The sequence below is a fragment of the Salvelinus namaycush genome, chromosome 4 (assembly GCF_016432855.1).
Source record: "Salvelinus namaycush isolate Seneca chromosome 4, SaNama_1.0, whole genome shotgun sequence".
NCBI classification, from domain to species: Eukaryota; Metazoa; Chordata; class Actinopteri; order Salmoniformes; family Salmonidae; genus Salvelinus; species Salvelinus namaycush.
Window position 1 is genome coordinate 38051430 of NC_052310.1, and position 23846 is coordinate 38075275.

The 23846-nt window shown below is 44.7% G+C and overlaps 1 long non-coding RNA gene across 1 annotated transcript; it reads right to left on the reverse strand.

Annotated features, from left to right (window-relative positions):
* Positions 1 to 6042: 6042 nt before the first annotated feature.
* Positions 6043 to 22748, reverse strand: LOC120045604. The gene is made up of 3 exons (XR_005476736.1): positions 22606 to 22748; positions 10190 to 10303; positions 6043 to 7325 (listed from the first exon to the last, which is right to left on the reverse strand). It is a non-coding gene; the product is annotated as an uncharacterized LOC120045604 (long non-coding RNA).
* Between the last annotated feature and the right edge of the window lie 1098 nt (positions 22749 to 23846).

Sequence of the window (23846 nt, forward strand, 5' to 3'; positions counted from 1 at the left end):
ATGGTGTTCTTCGGCTTGCAAGCCTCCCCCTTTTCCCTCCAAACATAATGATGGTCATTATGGCCAAACAGTTCTATTTTTGATTCATCAGACCAGAGGACATTTCTCCAAAAAGTACGATCTTTGTCACCATGTGCAGTTGCCAACCATAGTCTATCTTTTTGTATGGTGATTTTGGAGCAGTGGCTTCTTCCTTGCTGAGCGGCCTTTCAGGTTATGTCGATAGAAGACTCGTTTTACTGTGGATATAGATACTTTTTTACCTGTTTCCTCCAGCTTCTTTACAAGGTCCTTTGCTGTTGTTCTGGGATTGATTTACACTTTTCGCACCAAAGTACGTTCATCTCTAGGAGACAGAACGCGTCTCCTTCCTGAGCGGTATGACGTCTGTGTGGTCCCATTGTGTTTATACTTGCATACTATTATTTGTACAGATGAATGTGGTACCTTCAGGCATTTGGAAATTGCCCCCAATGATGAACCAGACTTGTGGAGGTCTACAATTTTTTTTTTCTGAGATGTTAGCTGATTTCTTTTGATTTTCCCATGATGTCAAGCAAAGAGGCACTGAGTTTGAAGGTAGGCCTTGAAATACATCCACAGGTACACCTACAATTGACGCAAATTATGTCAATTAGCCTATCAGAAGCTTATAAAGCCATGACATCATTTTCTGGAATTTTCCAAGCTGTTTAAAGGCACAGTCAACTTAGTGTATGTAAACTTCTGACCTACTTGAATTGTGATACAGTGAATTATAAGTGAAATAATCTGTCTGTAAACAATTGTTGGAAAAATGACTTGTGTCATGCACAAAGTAGATGTCCTAACCGACTTGCCAAAACTATAGTTTGTTAACAAGAAATGTGTGGAGTGGTTGAAAAATGAGTTTTAATGGCTCCAACCTAAGTGGATGTAAACTTCCGACTGCAACTGTAAGAGAGCAATATTTAATATGGATGTGCTTTTGTCAGGAAGGATGGCAGACGAAAACGCTGAGACTGGAGCGAATGAGAATTAGAGTGCTCGGACCAAGATGTGCCACAGGGCAAAATAGACAGGAAGTGACATCACAGGGGGGAACATTCCGCACCTGTTTATTGGCCAAGCTGGGCTGGGCTGACTGTGTCACTCTGGTCCCCTATTTGTACTGCATGAGAAACAGTGGAAGGCTGACTGACAAGCACAAACGGGAAAACATACTCTTGGCTCAGGCCTTGTGCGTGTGTGTGTGTGTACTGTATGTGTGTGTGTGTGTGTGTGTGTGTGTGTGTGTGTGTGTGTGTGTGTGTGTGTGTGTGTGTGTGTGTGTGTGTGTGTGAGGGAGAGTCTGGTTTTGTGAATGTTTGTGCATGTGCATGACTGTACTCTGTGTGTGTATGGTTTTGTGAATGTGTGTGTGAGTGTGTGTGAGTGACTGTACTTTATGTGTGTGTGGGTGAAACAGTCTGGAGGACAGGTTTGCTGACAGCAGCTCCCAGCTCTGATTTGGATGGCTGCGAGGTGTTGACAGCTGGCTGTTATTTCACGAATCCGCTGGGGATCAACGTGATGGAACAGGACTGAGAGAAACTCCCTCCTGCTCTGTTCCTCCCTGCTGTTGTCCAGGGGCTCGTTATTAAAAGAGCGACTTTTGGAAAACCACTTCATTCACAAATGTGCTGTCCCATTAACCAAAAATTCCATTGAAAATCCAGGGACCATGGGAGGAGATGGGAGGGTAGAAAGGAGGACATTGGGTCAGATTGGTAGCCCTGGTGAACTCTCTGGGGAGAGGGAAGAGATGGAATAGGGGAAGGGGGTGTGAGACACAGGATTGACAGCTCTCTGACACACACTGGGCCCACTGAGATGCTCTGCAGTCTTTCCATCAGCTGTCATATCCTGTCGATGAGAGAGAGAGCTGGGTTCCCCTTAATCTATCTCTCTCTCTCTCTCTCTCTCTCTCTCTCTCTCTCTCTCTCTTCAAATCAAATTTTTCGTAAACAACAGGTGTAGACTAACAGTCTTGGTTGACATCTTGGCTCCAGATGCCTGCCAATCCACCGAAGATCGTACAGTGAGTGTCAGCACCTTGTTTCAATCGCACACTCCTTGGTGTCAGAGATAGTGGAGAAGTGTGGAAAAAGGGAGGAATGAAGAATGATGGACAGAAATGAACACAGTATCCCAGTATGTGTCATGGAGGAGGAAATATAATGTTTCAATTTACATGTGTTGGCATAGCCTCGGCTATGTACAGCACGTTGGGTCTCAAGCCAATGTTTTTTCTATTAGTAAAACAAATAATTATCCGTTCAACTTTCTTTTGATGTCCCTTATTTTCATTGAGTCATGTGATATTCCTTATTTCTCTTTTATGGTAAAAAAAAATCTGCCGATGTGCCGCTGAGCAAGGCACTTAACCCAAATTTGCTCCAGGGGTGCGGCACTATATGGCTGATCCTGTAAAATGGCACATTTCACTGCACCTATTTGGTGTATGTGACAAAAAAAAACATAATTTTAATTTGATTTTTGGGGGGCTGGTTTCTCAGTTGGGAGAGAGCTGGTTGCTCTGAGGAACCAAGGCCTGTCTCATAGTGAAGGTTGCTCCTCTATCCTCTGTTTCCTCTGCCCTTGTTGATGTGGACCCAAAAGATAAGATACCCTAATTATAGTCCCCTAGGCCATTGTGGCAGAGTAGTTTATCCATTCACACTGTGGGATGGCAGTGGAGGCTTGGAGGTTCTGAGAAGGCCCTATCAACGGAGAGATACTCACCAGCACTTTTGAAAACAGCAGATACCAGCGCTGACAAGGTTAAACCAAGGCTGTGTGAACAACCAGCGAGCTGGCAGGGGAGTGTTTGATGTGTGTGTACGTGTGTATGTTTTCGTGCGCCAAGTGCTTGTGCGTGTGTTTTAGGGTGTGTCTACGTGCATGTCTTTCTGTGTGTGTATCAAGCTCATCAAACTTTATTTCTTTATAGAGTCCTGGGCGATTGCTGCTGGTTGTGTACTCTGTCTGGAGGAGTGGAGGGGTAGGGCCCCCGGGTGAAAAGGTTGACCTGTCATCCCAGGCAATGATCTACAACCTGTTGCTGGATTCCAACCCTCCCAGGTCAGCCCCATCAGCCCTGAGTGCCACAGGACTACACACAGACGAGCCGTCCGATAAACCCTTTCTCCTATGACCTTCACTTCTCCGCTCCTGCAGACACACACAAGCATGCGTAGGCAAACGCATACACACCTCCCAGCCATATGTGACCGACCGCCTTGATTCGGTCTTATGTAGCAACATTTGAAATTGTGTTTTTTACATTGGATAAAAGCAGACACAGAGCTACAAAATGGTATATCATACACTGCATTTGAGGAACAATGGGAAAGTAATTATGCTTTAAAAGTTGATAAACTTGTAACCTCACTTTTGAGAAAATGGCTTTTTGTCACACCCTGATCTGTTTCACCTGTTCCTGTGATTGTCTCCACCCCCTCCAGGTGTCACTTATTTTCACCAGTGTATTTATCCCAGTGTTTCCTGTCTCTCTGTGCCAGTTCGTCCTGTATGTTTTCAAGTCAACCAGCGTGTTTTCCCGTGCTCCTGTTTTCTATTCTCTTTTTCTAGTCTTCCCGGTTTTGACCCTTGCCTGTTTTTTTCTGGACTCCGTACCCGCCTGCCTGACCCTTCTGCCTGCCCTGACATCAAGCCTGTCTGCCACTCTTTACCTCTTGGACTCAGAATCTGGTTTTGACCTTTTGCCTGTCCACGGACATTCTCTTGCCTGCTCTTTTGGGACTATAAATAAACTACAAAGACTCTAACCATCTGCCTCCTGTGTCTGCATCTGGGTCTCGCCATGTGCCCTTATACTTTTGAACGTTTTGGTTCCTTCTGGAAAGCTCTTCTTTGTCTACACCCATTCAGGATTGTTCACACCCTCTTAAACTTTAGTCCCCACTCAAACTCTGACCAGGTAGCTGACCAACCAGGTCCAATGTTAGCTAGCTAACATTAGGCTATAACTAGCCAAGCAAATGGCTCTGAGATACGAATAATAAGATCATACACGTAGCCAGCTAACAGTACACTTTAACTTGAAATGAAACCCCTTTCTGGCAAAATTAGAAACATGTAATATCTGAATGTAGCTAGCTAGACTATCTATCATAGATGGACGCGTCTCCTGTCACGGATGCCATGGTTGCCCTTAGTTTGAAGATGTAATCCGGAGACAGGTGTTTTCTCCTGTAACGATCTTCGTCTTCATCGGATGAGGAGTATGAAGGATCGGACCAAAATGCAGCGTTGTAAGTGTCCATGATAATTTATTATATCAGAACACGAAAAATACAAAATAACAAAGCGAAGGAAAGAAATGAAAATCGAAACAGTTCTGTATGGTGAAAACACAGACACAGAAAACAACCACCCACAAACAAAAGTGGGAAAAAAGGCTACCTAAGTATGGTTCTCAATCAGAGACAACGAATGACAGCTGCCTCTGATTGGGAACCATACCAGGCCAAACACAGAAATACAAAACATAGAACAAAACATAGAATGTCCACCCCAACTCACGGCCTGACCAAACCAAAATAGAGACATAAAGAAGGAACTAAGGTCAGAACATGACAGTACCCCCCCCCCCCCCCAAAGGTGCGGACTCCGGCCGCAAAACCTTAACCTATAGGGGAGGGTCTGGGTGGGCATTTCACCACGGTGGCGGCTCTGGTGCGGGACGTAGACCCCACTCCACCTTAGTCTTGGCCCACTTATGTGGAGCCTCTGGAGTGGCGACCCTCGCCGCCGACCCCGGACTGGGGACCCTTACAGCCAGCCCCAAATAGGAGGGAGACTCTGGCAGCGCCGGACTGACGGGCGGCTCTGGCAGCTCCGGACTGGAGAGAGAACCTGGAGGGAGGAGACGGAGAGACAGCCTGGTGCGTGGGGCTGCCACAGGACCCACCAGGCTGGGGAGACCTACAGGAGGCCTGATGCGTGGAGGAGGCACCGGATGGACCGGGCTGTGGGGGAGCACTGGAGCGCAGCCTTGGCACCACTCCTCCAGGCTGGATGACCAATTTAGCCCGGACCCTCCAGAGTGCAGGCACAGGTTGAACCGGGCTGTGGGGGAGCACTGGAGATCTGGTGCATACCACTCGCACCTCTCCCTTAGGGTCAATGCCCACATTCGCCCGGCACGGGCGAAGCGCAGGCATAGGGCGCACTGCACCCTCCCAGCGCCCCGGAGACACAGCACGCAGAGTCGGCGCAGGATACCCTGGGCCGAAACGGAGTACCGGAGACCAAACACGCTGAGCTGGCACAATACGCCCTGGCTGGATGCCCACTCTCGCATGGCACTTGCGGGGGGCTGGCCTATAGCGCTCCGGGCTATGAGCGTGTACTGGCGACACCGTGCGCTTGACCGCAAAACACGGTGCCTGACCAGTACTACGCTTCTTCCGGTAAGCACGAGGAGTTGGCTCAGGTCTATCGCATGACTCAGCCAATCTCCCCGTGGCTGCCTCTAGTGCCTGTTGTGCTGCCTTACCTCATATCGCCGCCGCTCAGCTTTAGCTGCCTCCGGTTCTTCTTTGTGGCGGCGATATTCCCCAGCCAGTGCCAGTGCCCGTCCAATATCTCCTCCCATGTCCATTTCTCCAGATATCGCTGCCTCTCGTTACCACGCTGCTTGGTCCTTTCTTGGTGGGTGGTTCTGTAAAGATCTTCGTCTTCATCGGATGAGGAGTATGAAGGATCGGACCAAAATGCAGCGTTGTAAGTGTCCATGATGATTTATTATATCAGAACACGAAAAATACAAAATAACAAAGTGAAGGAAAGAAATGAAAATCGAAACAGTTCTCTATGGTGAAAACACAGACACAGAAAACAACCACCCACAAACAAAAGTGGGAAAACAGGCTACCTAAGTATGGTTCTCAATCAAAGACAACGAATGACAGCTGCCTCTGATTGGGAACCATACCAGGCCAAACACAGAAATACAAAACATAGAAAAACATACAAAACATACAAAACAAGGTCAGAACGTGACATCCCCATCTCCTTAGCTGTCATACTCGAATTCCACTGATTTCAAAACCCGGTCCTCCAGAAAGTAGAGAGCAACACACATGCAGTTTTACGAGATACATTTGACAAAAAAAAGCTGTGTTAGACAGGATTACCTACACATACTGACCAGCTCAAATAGACAGAAGCGTGCTATATGGCAGACCAATTACAACTCATATCTCGGCATGTCCAGCACACTCATTATCTCAGCCAATCATGGCTAGTGGGAAGGTTTCTGTCTTTTTATGTGGCTAAACCAACTAGGCTCATAATCAAAAAATTGTATGCGTATTTACAGATGGTATATAAGTTTGTTATTAAGGCACATGGAAGTTCACATGTTAAGAGAAGGCATTTCTGCCAGGCATTTCTGCTCTCCAGCATTTCTGCTCTCCTGTGAAGTACTGACCCACGACATACGCCTAGTTTCCTGAAACCGGTCACATATGTCAGAGATCGCCTTTAAATCCGGTGGCACTAATGTCGTTTCTTATGCAACCTCGGGTTAATACCAAAAGTCCCTTGTCAAATTGCCTGTGAATATACGACAAGGCATTGAGTTCAATACCACTTTGAATGTTGTTAACAGCTTCAGCGGAGTACTTGACAGACACTGCACTGGAGGCTAGCACATAAACCGAGCTCTGTCAGGTAGTGGGGGGATCACAGTGAGAATGCAGCCATGTCAGGAATGCAAACATGAGCCATGACTCTATGGCGAGCAGCAGCCTACTCAGCAGCCTCCATACTGAAAGGTCACTGCGGGTCAACAGCAGGTCACAGGTCAACACGGCACACAGAGAGGGAGGGAAGATGAGAGGAACAGGACAGCAAAATGAGATAGAGGGGGGAGATAGCAAGCGAGAATTAACAGAAGAGTTAAGCACACAAGGAGGGAGGGAGAAAGAGAGAGTACACCAGATTAAAAAAGCTAAGTACTTATGATAGAGGGAGAGAGAGAGTGAAAAAGAGAGAGAGAAGGGAGAAAGACATAGAGAGAGATAGCACATGGTCGCTGAAATGTACAAAAGTGAGAGAGTGAAAATACTGGAGTACAGAGCAGTTTCTGAAAATAGACAAAAGCCACGCCAAACTCCTGCACAATAACAGATGGATGTGTCTGAGACCTGGCGTCCTTTTTGGATTCCCATTCCCATTAGGCCATATCAGGGCCTAATCCTGGAGCCATCCATCTCTGTGTAGAGCTAGATGGGTCACAGTAGAGGTGTTGTCGTGTTCAGGGCCTGGCTCCAATACTGGGAGAGAGGGAGAGAGGGAGAGAGAGAAAGTGTGAGAGAGAGAGAGAGAGAGAGAGAGAGAGAGAGAGAGAGAGAGAGAGAGAGAGAGAGAGAGAGAGAGAGAGAGAGAGAGAGACATTAGGGTCAGTCTCATGCAGAAGAGTAGATGAGAGAAGAGAAGAGATGGATGGATGGACAGTGAACCCAGGGCTGAGAGTGATGGATGAGGAGATAAGTCCTGATTACTGACGGCCGTCTGGAGGTAATGACTGCTGGATCTGATACAGTGTGAACTGGGAACACATTTCAACATAAACACTCACTCTTCCACACACGTTCACATAACCCCAAGGGTTAAATAGTATAGGAGGGAGTGGAATGGAACTATGGGATAGGAGGCAACATACAGTGAGAACTAGGAACAACTGTAAACTGTGAACACATATGATGTGTGTAAAATACTTTTTTGAATGTTGTACTGATTATGATGAGCTAATGCTAAGCTATTTGCCGGCTATGTGTGGCGCCATGTTTGTTGGCATCATGCATTGCATTCTGATTGTCACGAGGGATAGTTCACTCGACTGACTTATGGTGACAACTGTGAACTCTGTAAAATGCTAGGTAAAATCATGACGTCAATGATCTTCAGGTCGGAAATGTGTAATTCCGAGTTGGATGACCGTTCAAAAAGATTTCCCAGTTGTCTTGAACGCACTGAAGTCGGACATCAGAGACTTCCCAGTTGTTTTGAATGCAGCATCAGATTGTAACTTTTATTTAACGTGTAAACTTCTCTTGTGTTTGCCCCCCATTTATTGATAAATCCCCCATCGTAGTGATATTTCCTGCATCATATCCCCCCACGATACTTTCCCCCATTTCTACCCCCCATGGACTTGAAAACCCCACACAAATAAAATGAACCCGCCCACAAACCCCCCTAAAATGGTTTCATCCATGTTTAGCTTTCACACTATAGTTAGACTAGGCAGTAGGCTTGTATTTGTTGTGATGATCTGTGAGGTGAAAATTTGCTTTGTGATTTATCAAAAACGGTAAATGAATTGTCAAGGCATGGGCTCCGGTTCTTGTATACACTGTAACAAGTACATTGACGATTTGTAATATACTGAGAAGTAGCTAAACTAAGTTCATATTTTTCAGGCAATGAGCACAGCCATCTTTGACTTTGTTTATTTGCATCTTATAGTGAATGGCATTCGCTAAGTCAAACATACTGTAAACAAACATGGCTGCCATCACAAAGAATTTAGATGCTGTTAGCTTAGTTGACACACATTTCTTTTCTGAACAACATTACATTAGTCTCTAGTCTAGCTGTTAGGTCGCTAACTTATGTTTTGTTTTTTTGCCAGCGGAACCTGTTATTTAGACTTGTTTATGGAATGAGTTTGGCTGTGCATTTGTTCCGTGTGATGCTTGGGTGATGAAGTTTGCATTTATCTTTTACATTAGAATCTAAAATTAAGGAATAAAGTTTAAGACCTTCATTTTCCATCAGTAGAAAAAAATATTTAGATGCTGTTCAGACAACAATGCTGTTTGCATCATACGGTCTGTTGCTACAGTACTGTTCCAATCACATATTTGAGATTGTACGCTGCAGGGCCCACTCGACAAATACGTGATTTGTGGGTTAAAGGGTTAAAAGTTAATTTGTGGAATTCCTTTCCTTCTTAATGCGTATGAGCCAATCAGTTGTGTTGTGACAAGGTAGGGGTAGTATATAGAAGATAGCCCTATTTGGAAAAAGACCAAGTCCATATTATGGGAAGAAAAGGGAAACGACAGTCCATCATTACTTTAAGACATGAAGGTCAGTCTATATGAAACATTTCAAGAACTTTGAATGTTTATTCAAGTGCAGATGCAAAAAACATCAAGCCCTATGATGAAACTGGCTCTCATGAGGACCGCCACAGGAAAGGAAGACCCAGAGTTACCTCTGCTGCAGAGTATAAGTTCATGAGAGTTAACTGCACCTCAAATTGCAGCCCAAATAAATGCTTCACAGAGTTCAAGTAACAGACACATATCAACATCAACTGGCCAGAGGAGACTCTGTGAATCAGGCCTTCATGGTTGAAATGCTGCAAAGAAACCACTACGAAAGGACACCAATAATAAGAAGAGACTTGATTGGGCCAAGAAACACGAGCAATGGACATTAGACTGGTGTTAATCAGTCCTTTGGTCTGTTGAGTACAAATTAGAGATTTTTGTAGGCAACCTTTATGTCTCTGTGAAACGCAGAGTAGGTGAATGGATGATCTCCGGATGTGTGGTTCCCACCATGAAGCATGGCGGAGGAGGTGTGATGGTGTGGGGGTACTTTGCTAGTGACACTGTCTGCGATTTATTTATAATTCAAGCCACACTTAACCAGCATGGCTACCACAGCATTCTACAGCGATACGGCATCCCATCTGGTTTGCACTTAGTGGGACTAACATTTGTTTTCAACAGGCCAATGACCCAACACACCTGTCATCAAGGCAAAGGGTGGTTACTTCGAAGAATCTAAAATCTAAAATATATTTTTATTTGTTTCACACTTTTTTGGTTACTACTTGATTCCATATGTGTTATTTCATAGTGTTGATGCAATGTAGAAAATAGTAAAAATAAAGAAAATCCCTTGAATGAGTAGGTGTGTCCAAACTTTTGACTGGTACTGTACATTATTTTCTGTTTTTTTTTTCTTGGTCAATTTCTTTGGGAAGCCTGACTTCCTTTGACATCTATGAATACATGTCACTGCACCTCGGTAGGCTGATATATATCCCTATTATTTCCCTATTATTTAGTTTAATGATTTTAAATTTGAGTGTTATTATTTCTATATAGCTAACACTTACTTGTTTTGAACTTCTAACGCAGGTTCAAATCCAGGCTGTATCACATCTGGCCGTGATTGGGAGTCCCATAGGACGGCGCACAATTGACCCAGCATCGTCCAGGGAAGGCCGTCACTGTAAATAACAATTTGTTCTTAACTGACTTAGTTAAATATAAATAAAATACACCAAACATTTTTAGCTAGCTAGATGACTAAGTTAACCCAAAGCTAGCTAGCGCTAGCCACCATAGCCAGAATTGTAACTGTTGTATTTAACATATCTCATAATAAGGCTACAGTAGCAAAAGGTTTGTTATGTAGCTAGCTAGCTAGTTAGGTTGCTTGAATGCTAGCTAGTTGCCTATAGTTAAAAATAAATAATAATTTCACCTTTATTTAACCAGGTAGGCAAGTTGAGAACAAGTTCTCATTTACAACTGTGACCTGGCCAAGATAAAGCAAAGCAGTTCGGCACATATAACAACACAGAGTTACATTTAGAGTAAAACAAATATACAGTCAATAATACAGTAGAAAAATAAGTCTATATACAATATGACCAAATGAGATGAGATAAGGGAGGTAAAGGCAATAAATAGGCCATGGTGGCGAAGTAAATACAATATAGCAATTAAAACACTGGAATGGTAGATTTGACAGTAGATGAGTGTGCAAAGTAGAAATACTGGGGTGCAAAGGAGCAAAATAAATAAATAAATACAGTAGGGGAAGAGGTAGTTGTTTGGGCTATTCATAGATGGGCTATGTACAGGTGCAGTGATCTGTGAGCTGTTCTGACAGCTGGTGCTTAAAGCTAGTGAGGGAGATAAGTGTTTCCAGTTTCAGAGATTTTTGTAGTTCGTTCCAGTCATTGGTAGCAGAGAACTGGAAGGAGAGGCGGCCAAAGGAGGAATTAGCTTTAAGGGTGACCAGTGAGATTTACCTGCTGGAACGCGTGCTACGGGTGGGTGCAGCTATGGTGACCAGCGAGCAGAGATAAGGCGGGACTTTACCTAGCAGGGTCTTGTAGATGACCTGGAGCCAGTGGGTTTGGCGACGAGTATGAAGCGAGGGCCAACCAACGAGAGCATACAGGTAGCAGTGGTGGGAAGTATATGGGGCTTTGGTGACAAAACGGATGGCACTGTGATAGACTGCATCCAATTTGTTGAGTAGGGTGTTGGAGGCTATTTTGTAAATGACATCGCCAAAGTCGAGTATCGGTAAGATGGTCAGTTTTACGAGGGTATGTTTGGCAGCATGAGTGAAGGATGCTTTGTTGTGAAATAGGAAGCCAATTCTAGATTTAACTTTGGATTGGAGATGTTTTATGTGAGTCTGGAAGGAGAGTTTACAGTCTAACCAGACACCTAGGTATTTGTAGTTGTCCACATATTCTAAGTCAGAACCATCCAGAGTAGTGATGCAGGTGCAGGCAGCGATCGGTTGAAGAGCATGCATTTAGTTTTGCTTGTATTTAAGAGCAGTTGGAGGCCACGGAAGGAAAGTTGTATGGCATTCAAGCTCGTCTGGAGGGTTGTTAACACAGTGTCCAAAGAAGGGCCAGAAGTATACAGAATGGTGTCGTCTGCGTAGAGGTGGATCAGAGACTCACCATCAGCAAGAGCGACATCATTGATATATACAGAGAAGAGAGTCGGCCCAATAATTGAACCCTGTGGCACCCCCATAGAGACTGCCAGAGGCCCGGACAACAGGCCCTCAGATTTGACACACTGAACTCTGTCAGAGAAGTAGTTGGTGAACCAGGCGTGGCAATCATTTGAGAAACCAAGGCTGTTGAGTCTGCCGATTAGGATGTGGTGATTGACAGAGTCGAATGCCTTGACCAGGTCAAGGAATACGGCTGCACAGTATTGTTTCTTATCAATTGCGGTTAAGATATCGTTTAGAACCTTGAGCGTGGCTGAGGTGCACCCATGACCAGCTCTGAAACCAGATTGCATAGCGGAGAAGGTACGGTGGGATTCGAAATGGTCTGTGATCTGTTTGTTAACTTGGCTTTCGAAGACCAGACAGGGTAGGATAGATATATGTCTGTAGCAGTTTGGGTCAAGAGTGTCCCCCCCCCTTTGAAGAGGGGGATGACCGCAGCTGCTTTCCAATCTTTGGGAATCTCAGACAACACGAAAGAGAGGTTGAACAGGCTAGTAATAGGGGTTGCAACAATTTCGGCAGATCATTTTAGAAAGAAAGGGTCCAGATTGTCTAGCCCGGCTGATTTGTGGGGGTCCAGATTTTGCAGCTCTTTTTGCAGTCACCCATCAGCTGACTGGATTTGGGAGAAGGAGAAATGGGGAAGGCTTTGAGCGAGTTGCTGTGGGGGGTGCAGTGCTGTTGACCGGGGTAGGGGTGGCCAGGTAGAAAGCATGGCCAGCCGTAGAAAAATGCTTATTGAAATTCTCAATTATAGTGGATTTATCGGTGGTGACAAAGTTTCCTATCCTCAGTGCAGTGGGCAGCTGGGAGGAGGTGCTCTTATTCTCCATGGACTTTACAATGTCCCAGAACATTTTTGAGTATGTGTTGCAGGAAGTAAATTTCTGCTTGAAAAAGCTAGCCTTGGCTTTTCTAACTGCCTGTGTATATTGGTTTCTAACTCCCTAAAAAGTTGCATTTCACAGGGGCTGTTCGATGCTAATGCAGAACACCACAGGATGTTTTAGTGTTGGTTAAGGGCAGTCAGGTCTGGAGAGAACCAAGGGCTATATCTGTTCCTGGTTCTACATTTCTTGAATGGGGCATGCTTATTTAAGATGGTGAGGAAGGCATTTAAAAAAAGAACCAGGCGTCCTCTACTGACGGGATGAGGTCGATATCCTTCCAGGATACCCGGGCCAGGTCGATTAGAAAGACCTGCTCGCTGAAGTGCTTCAGGGAGTGTTTGATAGTGATGAGTGGAGGTCGTTTGACCGCTGACCCATTACGGATGCAGGCAATGAGGCAGTGATCGCTGAGATCTTGGTTGAAAACAGCAGAGGTGTATTTAGAGGGCAAGTTGGTTAGGATGATATCTATGAGGGTGCCCGTGTTTACGGCTTTGGGGTTGTACCTGATAGGTTCATTGATAATTTGTGTGAGATTGAGGGCATCAAGCTTAGATTGTAGGATGGCCGGGGTGTTAAGCATGTCACAGTTTAGGTCACCTAGCAGCACGAGCTCTGAAGATAGATGGGGGGCAATCAGTTCACATATGGTATCCAGAGCACAGCTGGGGGCAGAGGGTGGTCTATAGCAGGCGGCAACGGTGAGAGACTTGAGGTGGATTTTTAAAAGTAGAAGTTCAAATTGTTTGGGTACAGACCTGGATAGTAGGACAGAACTCTGCAGGCTATCTCTGCAGTAGATTGCAACACCGCCCCCTTTGGCCGTTCTATCTTGTCTGAAAATTTTGTAGTTAGGGATGGAGATTTCAGAGTTATTGGTGTTCTTCCTAAGCCAGGATTCAGACACGGATAAGACATCCGGGTTGGCAGAGTGTGCTAAAGCAGTGAATAAAACAAACTTAGGGAGGAGGCTTCTAATGTTAACATGCATGAAACCAAGGCTTTTATGGTTACAGAAGTCAACAAATGACAGCACCTGGGGAATAGGAGTGGAGCTAGGCACTGCAGGGCCTGGATTCACCTCTACATCGCCAGAGGAACAGAGGAGGAGTAGGATAAGGGTACGGCTAAAAGCCATGAGAATTGGACATCTAGGACGTCCGGAACAGAGAGTAAAAGGAGCAGGTTTCTGGGGGCGATAAAATAGATTCAAGGTATAGTGTACAGACAAAGGTATGGTAGGATGTGAATACAGTGGAGGTAAACCTAGGCATTGAGTGATGATGAAAGAGATATTGTCTCTAGAAATATCATTGAAACCAGGTGATGTCCTCGCATGTGTGGGTGGTGGAACTGAAGGGTTGGATAAGGTATAATGAGCAGGGATAGAGGCTCTACAGTGAAATAAGCCAATAAACACTAACCAGAACAGCAATGGACAAGGCATATTGACATAAGGGAGAGGCATGCTTAGCTGAGTGATCATAAGGGTCCAGTGAGTAGTGAGGTTGGTTGGAGTCACGGCGATTCAGACAGCTAGCCGAGCCATGTGTAGCAAGTTAGCAGAAGATAGAGGTCTGTTTTTAGCCACCCCGTGCGTTTCCGACGGTAGATTAGTGGGTTCCGTGTGGTAGAGGGGACCAATCCAATTGTCAAAATAGTTATAGTTATAGTGGCCCAAGAAGATTGTTCGATAGACCTGTTCAGATAGCAGCCGATATGCTCAAGACAGCTAACGATTAGCGGGCAGCAGTTAGCAGATGGGCGTTCAGGTTACATCGTGATGGAGGGGCCAGTCGAATAACTCCCTCGGGCAGATAACGTCGGTATTCCAGTCGTGAAGGCCTGGTGGGGCTCCACATCGGCAGTAAAACGGGTCCGGATAGGTGATTGTAGCCCATGAGTGGCTGATGGAACTCTTCAGCTGGCTAGCTCCGGGATAATTGATATTTGCTCCGGAATCGACATTAGCCAATAGTCACTCGGATAGCAGCTAGTTAGCTGCAAGATCCAGGTGTAAATGTCCAGAGCCTGCGGTAGAAATCCGGGGATATGGAGAGAAAATAGGCCCGGTATGCTCTGGTCTGAGTCGAGTTGTACAAAACTGGCGATAGCTTTCCGAGCTAAAGGATAGCTGATGACCGCTAGCCATGGTTAGCTGAATACTAACGTGAGCTAGTGAGCTGGCTAACTTCTGGCTAGCTTCTGTTGTGGATTTCGGATACGAGGTGAATAATACTTTTGAAGAAAAAAAACAGTTGAGTTTCTAGATAAAAAATATACAAAAAGATATGTGAAGAAAAAGACAAAAAGACATCAAATACATACACACGGGACAAGACGAGGACAAAGGTCGCCTGACTGCTACGCCATCTTGGAAAACTTGAAGAAGCTATAGAAATATAATATAAACGCAATAGAAGTGTTGTTTCTTGTACTATTGTCTCGTGTCTTTAGAGGACTATTTCACTTTGATGTCCTTTTTCTTCTGTCCTTATTTTGTCTTTCTTTTCTTCTGTTAACTAGACATTCTTTGTTATTCTTTGTTAGCTAGCTAGCTTCTTCCAGGAGAGTCCCTAGCAACTGCTTAGCAGTTAAACAATTCAGCTAGCTAAGATAACTGTACAATTTTATGAAAAATAGTTACTTTTTCAAAAGCCTATCTTCTTTGTTTGTTGCTTGTTTTGTCTCCAATTCAGTCTTGCAGTTTTCTTTTGCTTTTTTTCCAATGTACCTCACTCCAAAAACCATGTAAATTTCAATATTTGTAGGAGCTGATTTTTTCAGCAGCTGCTGCTCAATTTGGAACTCCGGATCAGGTTAGCAGTTAGTTAATAGTTAATAGTAGATAGTTGAGTCAAATGAGGTAGCTAGAGATATTTCAATATCTTGCTTTTATGCATTTATTGTCAGAAATGGATTACAGACCAAACTTAAACTGACCAACCGTCTCCAGATAGACTCAAGAAATGTAATGTTAGAATAGTAAAAAATGGTGTGGTCAGAGCATATGACTGACTTTGAGGTCAAGCTGACCTCAAAGCTATAGATAACCTGGCCATCAATTGACGCTTGTCAGCCGCTACTGCATCAGCAAGATAATTGGTCCCTAGTCTAGTTGAGGGAAGTGTTGCACTGTGGGAAAAATGTGCTTTATAGTAGGGCAGGTACTTCTGAGTAGGGCATTGCAGGCCCCAACGGGAGGTACTGAGGGGCAGAGTCAGACTGGTTTTCAGCTCACTTGTCATTTCTACAAACACACTGGCACTGCAAACGTATACTTTTCCTCCCTATGGCGTTCACATGGAACATTATCCTGGCAAATCCATGATTTCTGTGGCCTTGCACTTGCTTTTTTTAAACACTCGTAGTTTTGTGTATTTGCAAACGTGCGTAGTGTGTCTGTCCCTGTCTGTTCAGTTTCAAGGGCGTACTCGATGGTGGTGTCTTTTTTTTTTAGCCGCCAGAGCATTTTGGTTTGTGTGTGTGTGTGTTTTCTACTCAGTGCCTCAGCCCACATGACACCCTCCAGTGTGTATATGTGTGTGTGTGTGTCCTTGGGCCTTTCAGCAAAGTTTTGTCTTCCTGTCATGAATGTCATGAAAGCACATTGATCATCCAAGCAGTGCTGCTGTTGCTGGTGAGCTGCATACGTGTGTTTTTCCATCCTCATGTGAAGAAAGCTCAGTATTGTCATTATCTCAGGCTGAGCCACTTGACCTGCACTGCAGAAGGACACTTTGTTGCACTTGGCTGTCAGAGACAGGGAGACAATAGACCCAAAATGCCTTCTGGCAGCTTCAAAACAGTTAGCATTACAGAGAGGATAGGATCTGGAGTTATATCTTAGTATGTGACCTGGCAAGGAAAATATGACAGAGGCCTGAGTTTTTTCTGGTCAGTTCATGGTTTTAGGAAAGAGGAAAAACTCCTGGCCCAAAATATAGTATGGAATCTTTCCATCTTACTATTGTGATGAGTTTCATGCAGCCATGTTTGTCTGTGGCTCTGCATGTGTGTCAGAGCGGGTAGAATAGTATCGCTCTCTCTCTCTCTCTCTACGTCGGTGTGTGTGTATGTGTAAGTGTGTGTGCACGCGTGCGTTTGTGTGTGTGAGGTTACTGAAGATGGGTTATGTAATGGTGCTGTGATGTGGTCAGTGGAGCATGAAATGATGGCAGGTTAATGGGGTTGACAGGAGGCTTGAGAGTGACCCCATACTCCCTACTAACACCTCAGTGGTCAGCTCAACTCATGCTCCTTACTGGTCACTTCATAACCGTTTCTACCACTTATTTCTTGCAGTATGCACCAGTAGGGTATCTTTAATACTCAAACGTATTTATAATTTCTCTTTCGCCTCTCTCTATTCACACCACATCAGTGTAGCCTCTCTCTCTCTCCCCCCGCCACCCTCTCTCTCTCTCTCCCTCTCTCCCCCCTCTGCCTCGCTCTCTCTCTCTCCCTCGCTACCTTGCGAGCTCAGCTGGAAAAACACAGAACGGGACTGCTGCCGTCTTAAGTATGTCTGGAATGATGAAAATGACTGTCTGTCAATCAACTGACTGACTGGTCCTGTTTCCCTTGGCAACTAAACCAGTGGCTCCTCCCCTTTAATGAACCCTTAGTTTCCATCCTTCAAGTCCAACACCAAGTTTAACGGTGCAATGCAGCTGTTTTTCTATCTCAATATCAAATCATACCTTACTTTGATTGTTTAAATGGTAAAAAAATACACAAAAATAGCTTATGAGCAAAGAGCAATTTCTCAAGCAAGAATTTTGCTAGGACTGTCTGGGATTGGTCTGGGAGGGTAAAACTAGCTGTTATTGGCAGAGAGGTTTGTAACTCTCTTTCTTATTGGTCAATTACCAATGTACAGCCTGGTTATGTCACCAGGCAGGTCAAGGCTCCACCCCCCCAAAACAAGCAGAAATTTCAGGCGGTCTTTTCAAACGGCTCTTACACTAAAAGGGATTTATCATCATTTTCACAATTTCACAGTATTATTCCAAACTCATAGTGTGGAAATGTCAATTTTTTGACTGCACTGGGCCTTGTTTTGACCAAGTTGTTTTGACATTTGGTCATGAGTTTAATGCAATTTGCATATATTGATTCAAGGTTGAACTGATTCAATATTTAGCACAATTGTTCACGTATTTGAATAGGGACCAATACAACAAACACATTGACACATTGAATAAACAATCATCTGATGCGTTGCACGACAGTTGGCATAGCTCACGTCTCACACTACTACTACTACAGTACAGTTTGGGCTTCGAATGGTCACTACAACAACACTTCATTTCTGACAGCCCAAACACAGTAACCACATGTCGATAATGAGATACACACCCACACTAGTAACTACATTAAAAACAGTACTGCCTTTCCTTGTCTTCAATGTTTAAGCTGTCACACGTGTTGATTTATGGTAACGTTAGAGCCTGTTCGTTCTGTAAAGACTAAAGTCAAAGCCTTGTGTATTGCTGTGTGATGAAACCAAACTAACTATGAAGCTTTGGGTTACCACTGCTAATATCTTAAACTTAAATCATAATATAGTCCTAGTGTTTTTGTGTGGGCATGAGACAGTCAAAGGGGAGGGAGCGGGTATAACATAAGCAGGTGCAATAGATGGCTATCAGATTTCCCCTATAATCATTAACCAGTGGGTGGTAAAGGCAGTGACAGTGGCTGGGCAGTTCGGTCCGCGGGTCCCTTTGTAGTCAGTTAGTAGAACTGTTTTCCCAGGTGCCAGGCCTTATGTAACAGGCCAGAGAAATGATCTACACTTACAGTTACATCTTATAACACTGACGCCCCCAGTCCGGTCTGGTCCTGTCTTCTTTTTATGTCGGTATTTCCGATAAAATATATGTTTTCCTCTCTTTTCCCTGCTTGAGGGGCCACGTGCCCACAAGCCGTGAGCCCCCCATCCACCTGGCCCACGATCCAACCACCAGTCCACCCATTGACTCACCCACCTGACCGCTGTGATCATGCCACCATACTCCGGAATCTATCCATTCTCCATCCACTTCAATGTCCCTCCACCTTTCCTCCTTGCAGTCACTGGACTCGCTGGACTCTATCACTTTCCTGTCCGCTCGACTTCTTAATGTTTTACTGTTCTGTGTGTCTTAACCCCATGTATCCCCAAGGTACTCAATTTATTGTCTGATTCTTTGTTTTTCTGTTTCAAAAAGCTAAAGTGTGTTTTGACGTGAAATGCAGTGTAAATAAAATGTGACTTGACTTCACCGCTCTGGGCCATGGGCTTAGGGCTGCAGGGCAGACCATCTAAGAAAGGGCTAACGTTTACTGTTGATTTACTCTAGGTGTTCTGGCAGTTATCAGTCTTGAAGTTTGAGCCTTCACCTTGGTGAAAAGGTTGAACAGCGGAGTGGGTACCGTTGGAATGAGATGAATGTTGGTTTTGGAGAGAGTGTCCAAAGCCAAGCCCGGCACGCTTAAGTGATACTGTCAGAGAAGCCGGTGTTTGGAGGATATATTGGCACGGGTTTTGTTAGCAAACCGTGCCAATATATCCTCCAAACACCGGCTTTGAGGGCATTATCACTTTTATACAATGGGTTTCCAACATATTCAAATAATGATTGACATATTTTCATTAAAAACGTTATTTTGATGAATGTATTCATACTATTTCATCCTTCCACAAGATATAGTCCCGACACAAATCTAGGGTTGCTAGAGACGCAACCCAGTCGTTCAGTCTTTTTGTTCTGTCTCTATGGACGCGACCCAGTCCATTGCCATAACGTAACGTTTTTATCCCTTGCTTGCTAGCTAGCCAACTATTGCTAACTTACAGTCACGTCAAAAAGTGCAGCCAGAATAACAGCAAAGTAGCTGCATTTGCATTTGTTTAAGCTGTTTTCTAGTGACATTTATTTGGATACATCCATAACAATAAGCCAATGAGACGTGATATTGCCTGGCATAGAAAATGTGCTCACTCGTCAGGACAGTGTTGTTCAGAGGAGCTAGCCAACAACACAGCTACAGCAACACAATCACGTCAAACTGAAGCTGGAAACACTGTAAGTTAGCTGTGTTTCGTTTAACTTTTTTTCAAGTTTTTTTGTTTTGTTGTATATACAGTTGAAGTCAGGAGAGATTACATACACCTTAGCCAAATACATTTAAAACGCAGTTTTTCACAATTCCTGACATTTAATCCTAGTAAAAATTCCCTGTCTTAGGTCAGTTAGGATCACCACTTTATTTTAGAATGTGAAATGTCAGAATAATAGTAGAGTGAATGATTTATTTCAGCTTTTATTTCTTTCATCACATTCCCAGTGGGTCAGAAGTTTACATTCACTCAATTAGTATTTGGTAGCATTGCCTATAAATTATTTAACTTGGGTCAAACGTTTCGGGTAGCCTTCCACAAGCTTCCCACCTTAAGTTGGGTGAATTTTGGCTCATTCCTCCTGACAGAGCTGGTGTAACTGAGTCAGGTTTGTAGGCCTCCTTGCTCACGCACATGTTTTCATTTCTGCCCACAACTTTTCTACAGGATTGAGGTCAGGGCTTTGTGATGGCCACTCCAATACCTTGACTTTGTTGTCCTTAAGCCATTTTGCCACAACTTTGGAAGTATGCTTGCGGTCATTGTCCATTTGGAAGACCCATTTGAGACCAAGCTTTAACTTCCTGACTGATGTCTTGAGATGTTGCTTCAATATATCCACATCATTTCAGTCCTCATGAAGCAATCTATTTTGTGAAGTGCACCAGTCCCTCCTGCAGCAAAGCACCCCCACAACATAATGCTGCCACCCCGTGCTTCACGGTTGGGATGATGTTCTTCAGCTTGCAAGCCTCCCCCTTTTCATCCAAACATAATGATGGTCATTATGGCCAAACAGTTCTATTTTTGTTTCATCAGACCAGAGGACATTTTTCCAAAAAGTGCAATCTTTGTCCCCATGTGCAGTTGCAAATCGTAGTCTGGCTTTTTTATGGCGGTTTTGGAACAGTGGCTTCTTCCTTGCTGAGCGGCCTTTCAGGTTATGTCGATATAGGACTCGTTTTACTGTGGATATAGATACTTTTGTACCCGTTTCTTCCAGCATCGTCACAGGGTCCTTTGCTGTTGTTCTGGGAATGATTTGCACTTATCGCACCAAAGTACGTTCATCTCAAGGAGACAGAATGCGTCTCCTTCCTGAGCGGTATGACAGCTGTGTGGTCCCATGGTGTTTATACTTGCGCACTATTGTTTGTACAGATGAACGTGGTACCTTCAGGTGTTTGGAAATTGCTCCCAAGGATGAACCAGACTTGTGGAGGTCTACAAATTTTTTTCTGAGGTTTTAGCTGATTTCTTTTGATTTTCCCATGATGTCAAGCAAAGAGGCACTGAGTTTGAAGGTAGGCCTTGAAATACATCCACAGGTACACCTCCAATATACACAAAGCATGTCAATTAGCCTATCAGAAGCTTATAAATCCATGACATCATTTTCTGGAATTTTCCAAGCTATTTAAAGGCACAGTCAACTTAGTGTATGTAAACTTCTGACCCACTGGAATTGTGATACAGTGAATTATAAGTCAAATAATCTGTCTGTAAACAATTGTTGGGAAAATGACTTGTGTCATGCACAAAGTAGATGTCCTAACCGACTTGCAATAACTATATTTGTTAACAAGAAATTTATGGAGTGGTTGAAAAATGAGTTTTAATGACTCCATACTTTGTTTTTGACCGGTTTAAAGTTATGAGTCACCACAGATAAGCGTTTAATCCCTTTTCGTAGAAGCGGATTTGAAATGCCACTGTTCACTTTTGTCTTTTCACCAAGGGATGACCTTGTTTCAGATGCTAACTTATCTCTGTGGTTTGGTTTAGCCTGATGACTTTGCTGCAGCTGATCATAGATTTGTAGAGGTTTATCTCTCCGTCTGTGCAGGCTGCCACATGAAATTCAATAACACAGAGAGCCAGTGATGTGAGGCCTATTGATACACATGGGTAGCCACGGCCCTGGAGCGAACACACACAACCAGACTCCTATTAGAGATGGGAAGAACAGAGAGCTTCTTTACTGCTGCTTAGGTCAGCTGGTGCTATACCAAAACACAGGAACCTGGCAGATTGGATCAATCACGTAACCAGCCTCAACACCTCTCACCCCTCCGTCCTCCACCCAGACAACCACCACGTGCCCGTCGGCGTAACCAGGGCGGCACGACAGTGGCGTGAGAGCACTTGGCGCCCGATGACGTCAATCACATTTACACGTCTTGCCTCACAGAGGGACAAGAGTGACAGCGAGCGAGAGAGGGTGACCTGACCCAGATATCACAGAGTGAGGAGGACCCGTTTGGGGCCTGCTTCAGTGGCCGTGGCACTGAGCTAGGTGACAGAGCTCCGTCTGTTCATTTTCAACCTCAGCTAGCTTTTTTTGTCTTTCTTTTTTATCTTTTTCCTCTTTCACTTGTTTGCATACGTGAATGTTAACCAAACAATGCAGGAAACTGGTTCAATGACAATCTCAGCAGATCACGGCTGTCCCCATCCTCATCCACTCTAAACCTGTTTTGTAGTTTTACTACGCACGCTTTCAAAACATTACACTCGGTAAATGTTCACATTGCTCCCGGTGCATGTTGGGTAATTCGATAAGATTTGGGTGTCGTATGTACAGTATGTTGACTGTATGATGATTGATTGCCCAAGGTTCCTTCATCATTTCATTAGACCTAAATCCATCCCCAGTACCGTACGCACGTCAGCAGGTTGTGTATTCATCTCTGAGTCTCTCACCTCACACTGCCATAAATCAAGCCAACATGGAGCCTCAAACCACAACACTTGACTTACCATCACCACTGTGTTGTTCCCACTCTTCGTTTGTTCTGTTTTTCTTTGGCCGTCACTTTCGCACTGCTTTCTCTGAGGGCCGTTTTTACAGTCCCGGGGAACGTCATTCTGAGACCTCTGTGTGTCTCTGTCTCTCTCTCTCTCTCTCTCTGTCTTTTCCACACGGTTTCACGCTCTCTTTCTTTTATCTTAGCCTCTAGGCTTTCCTGTTGAAGTCACTGGGTAACAATCGGAGGAACCTCGCAGTCAGAGGTGTCCCAAACAAGCGTTCTGTGCGCTCTCTCTCGCTCTCTCATCATACTGTAGATAAAGAGGGGGATTCTGCAGGAAGAGCTGGTTCCTGTTTGGACTGTGGCTGCCCTCCATGGATGACCTCTTGATGCGTGGAGGTTGGAGAGTGTGTGTTGGAAAATGTGTGTTGGGGATGGAATGTCCTCCAGCACTGGCCAACAGTTTGTTTATCTGCTGCATTTTCTACACCATTCTACAGTGGTCATGGTGACTGTGCAAAGTTTGACTTTTTAGGTCGAGGGTAACCAAGGGCAGAATGGGTCGGTGTAGGAGCCTGTAAATGTTGGCCTGGGTGTGTGTGTGTGTGTGTGTGTGTGTGTGTGTGTGTGTGTGTGTGTGTGTGTGTGTGTGTGTGTGTGTGTGTGTGTGTGTGTGTGTGTGTGTGTGTGTGTGTGTGTGGGAAAGAGAGTGATTGTGTGTTTGTGTGTGTGTTTGTGGGGGGTGGCAATTGTCATCTTTTCCCTTGTGAGGAGACTGTATTACCAGTGAGTGAGTGCTGTCATGACTGAGTGCGTGTTGTCATGGGAATAAGAGAGGAAGGAAACACACTGCCGACCTCAGGTGGGCAGGAGCACACACACACTCAACCCCCCCACCCAAAACGAAACAGCTGGAAGTAGACCTGGGTCCTGTGGGCCACTGAGTTGATTGACAGGAGGTTTAATAGGCCCTGATAAGCATTAATCTGCTGGGTCCTTACCTGAGGCATGGCAGCATCGTTAACCCCCAAAAAACATTAATAGGGGATGGATAATCCCCCATGCTGGGCAGACACCCCACTGTCCCAGCCAAAACACTCACACACCACAGGAGCCTGTCTCTCTCACACACACACACACACACACACATACACACTTTCCCGCCAACCTCTAACACAGCCTCCCTTCAACACTGGTCCAAGTTCATTTGGAATGAAGACATTCTCTTTGATCTGCATAGGAATCTCAAAA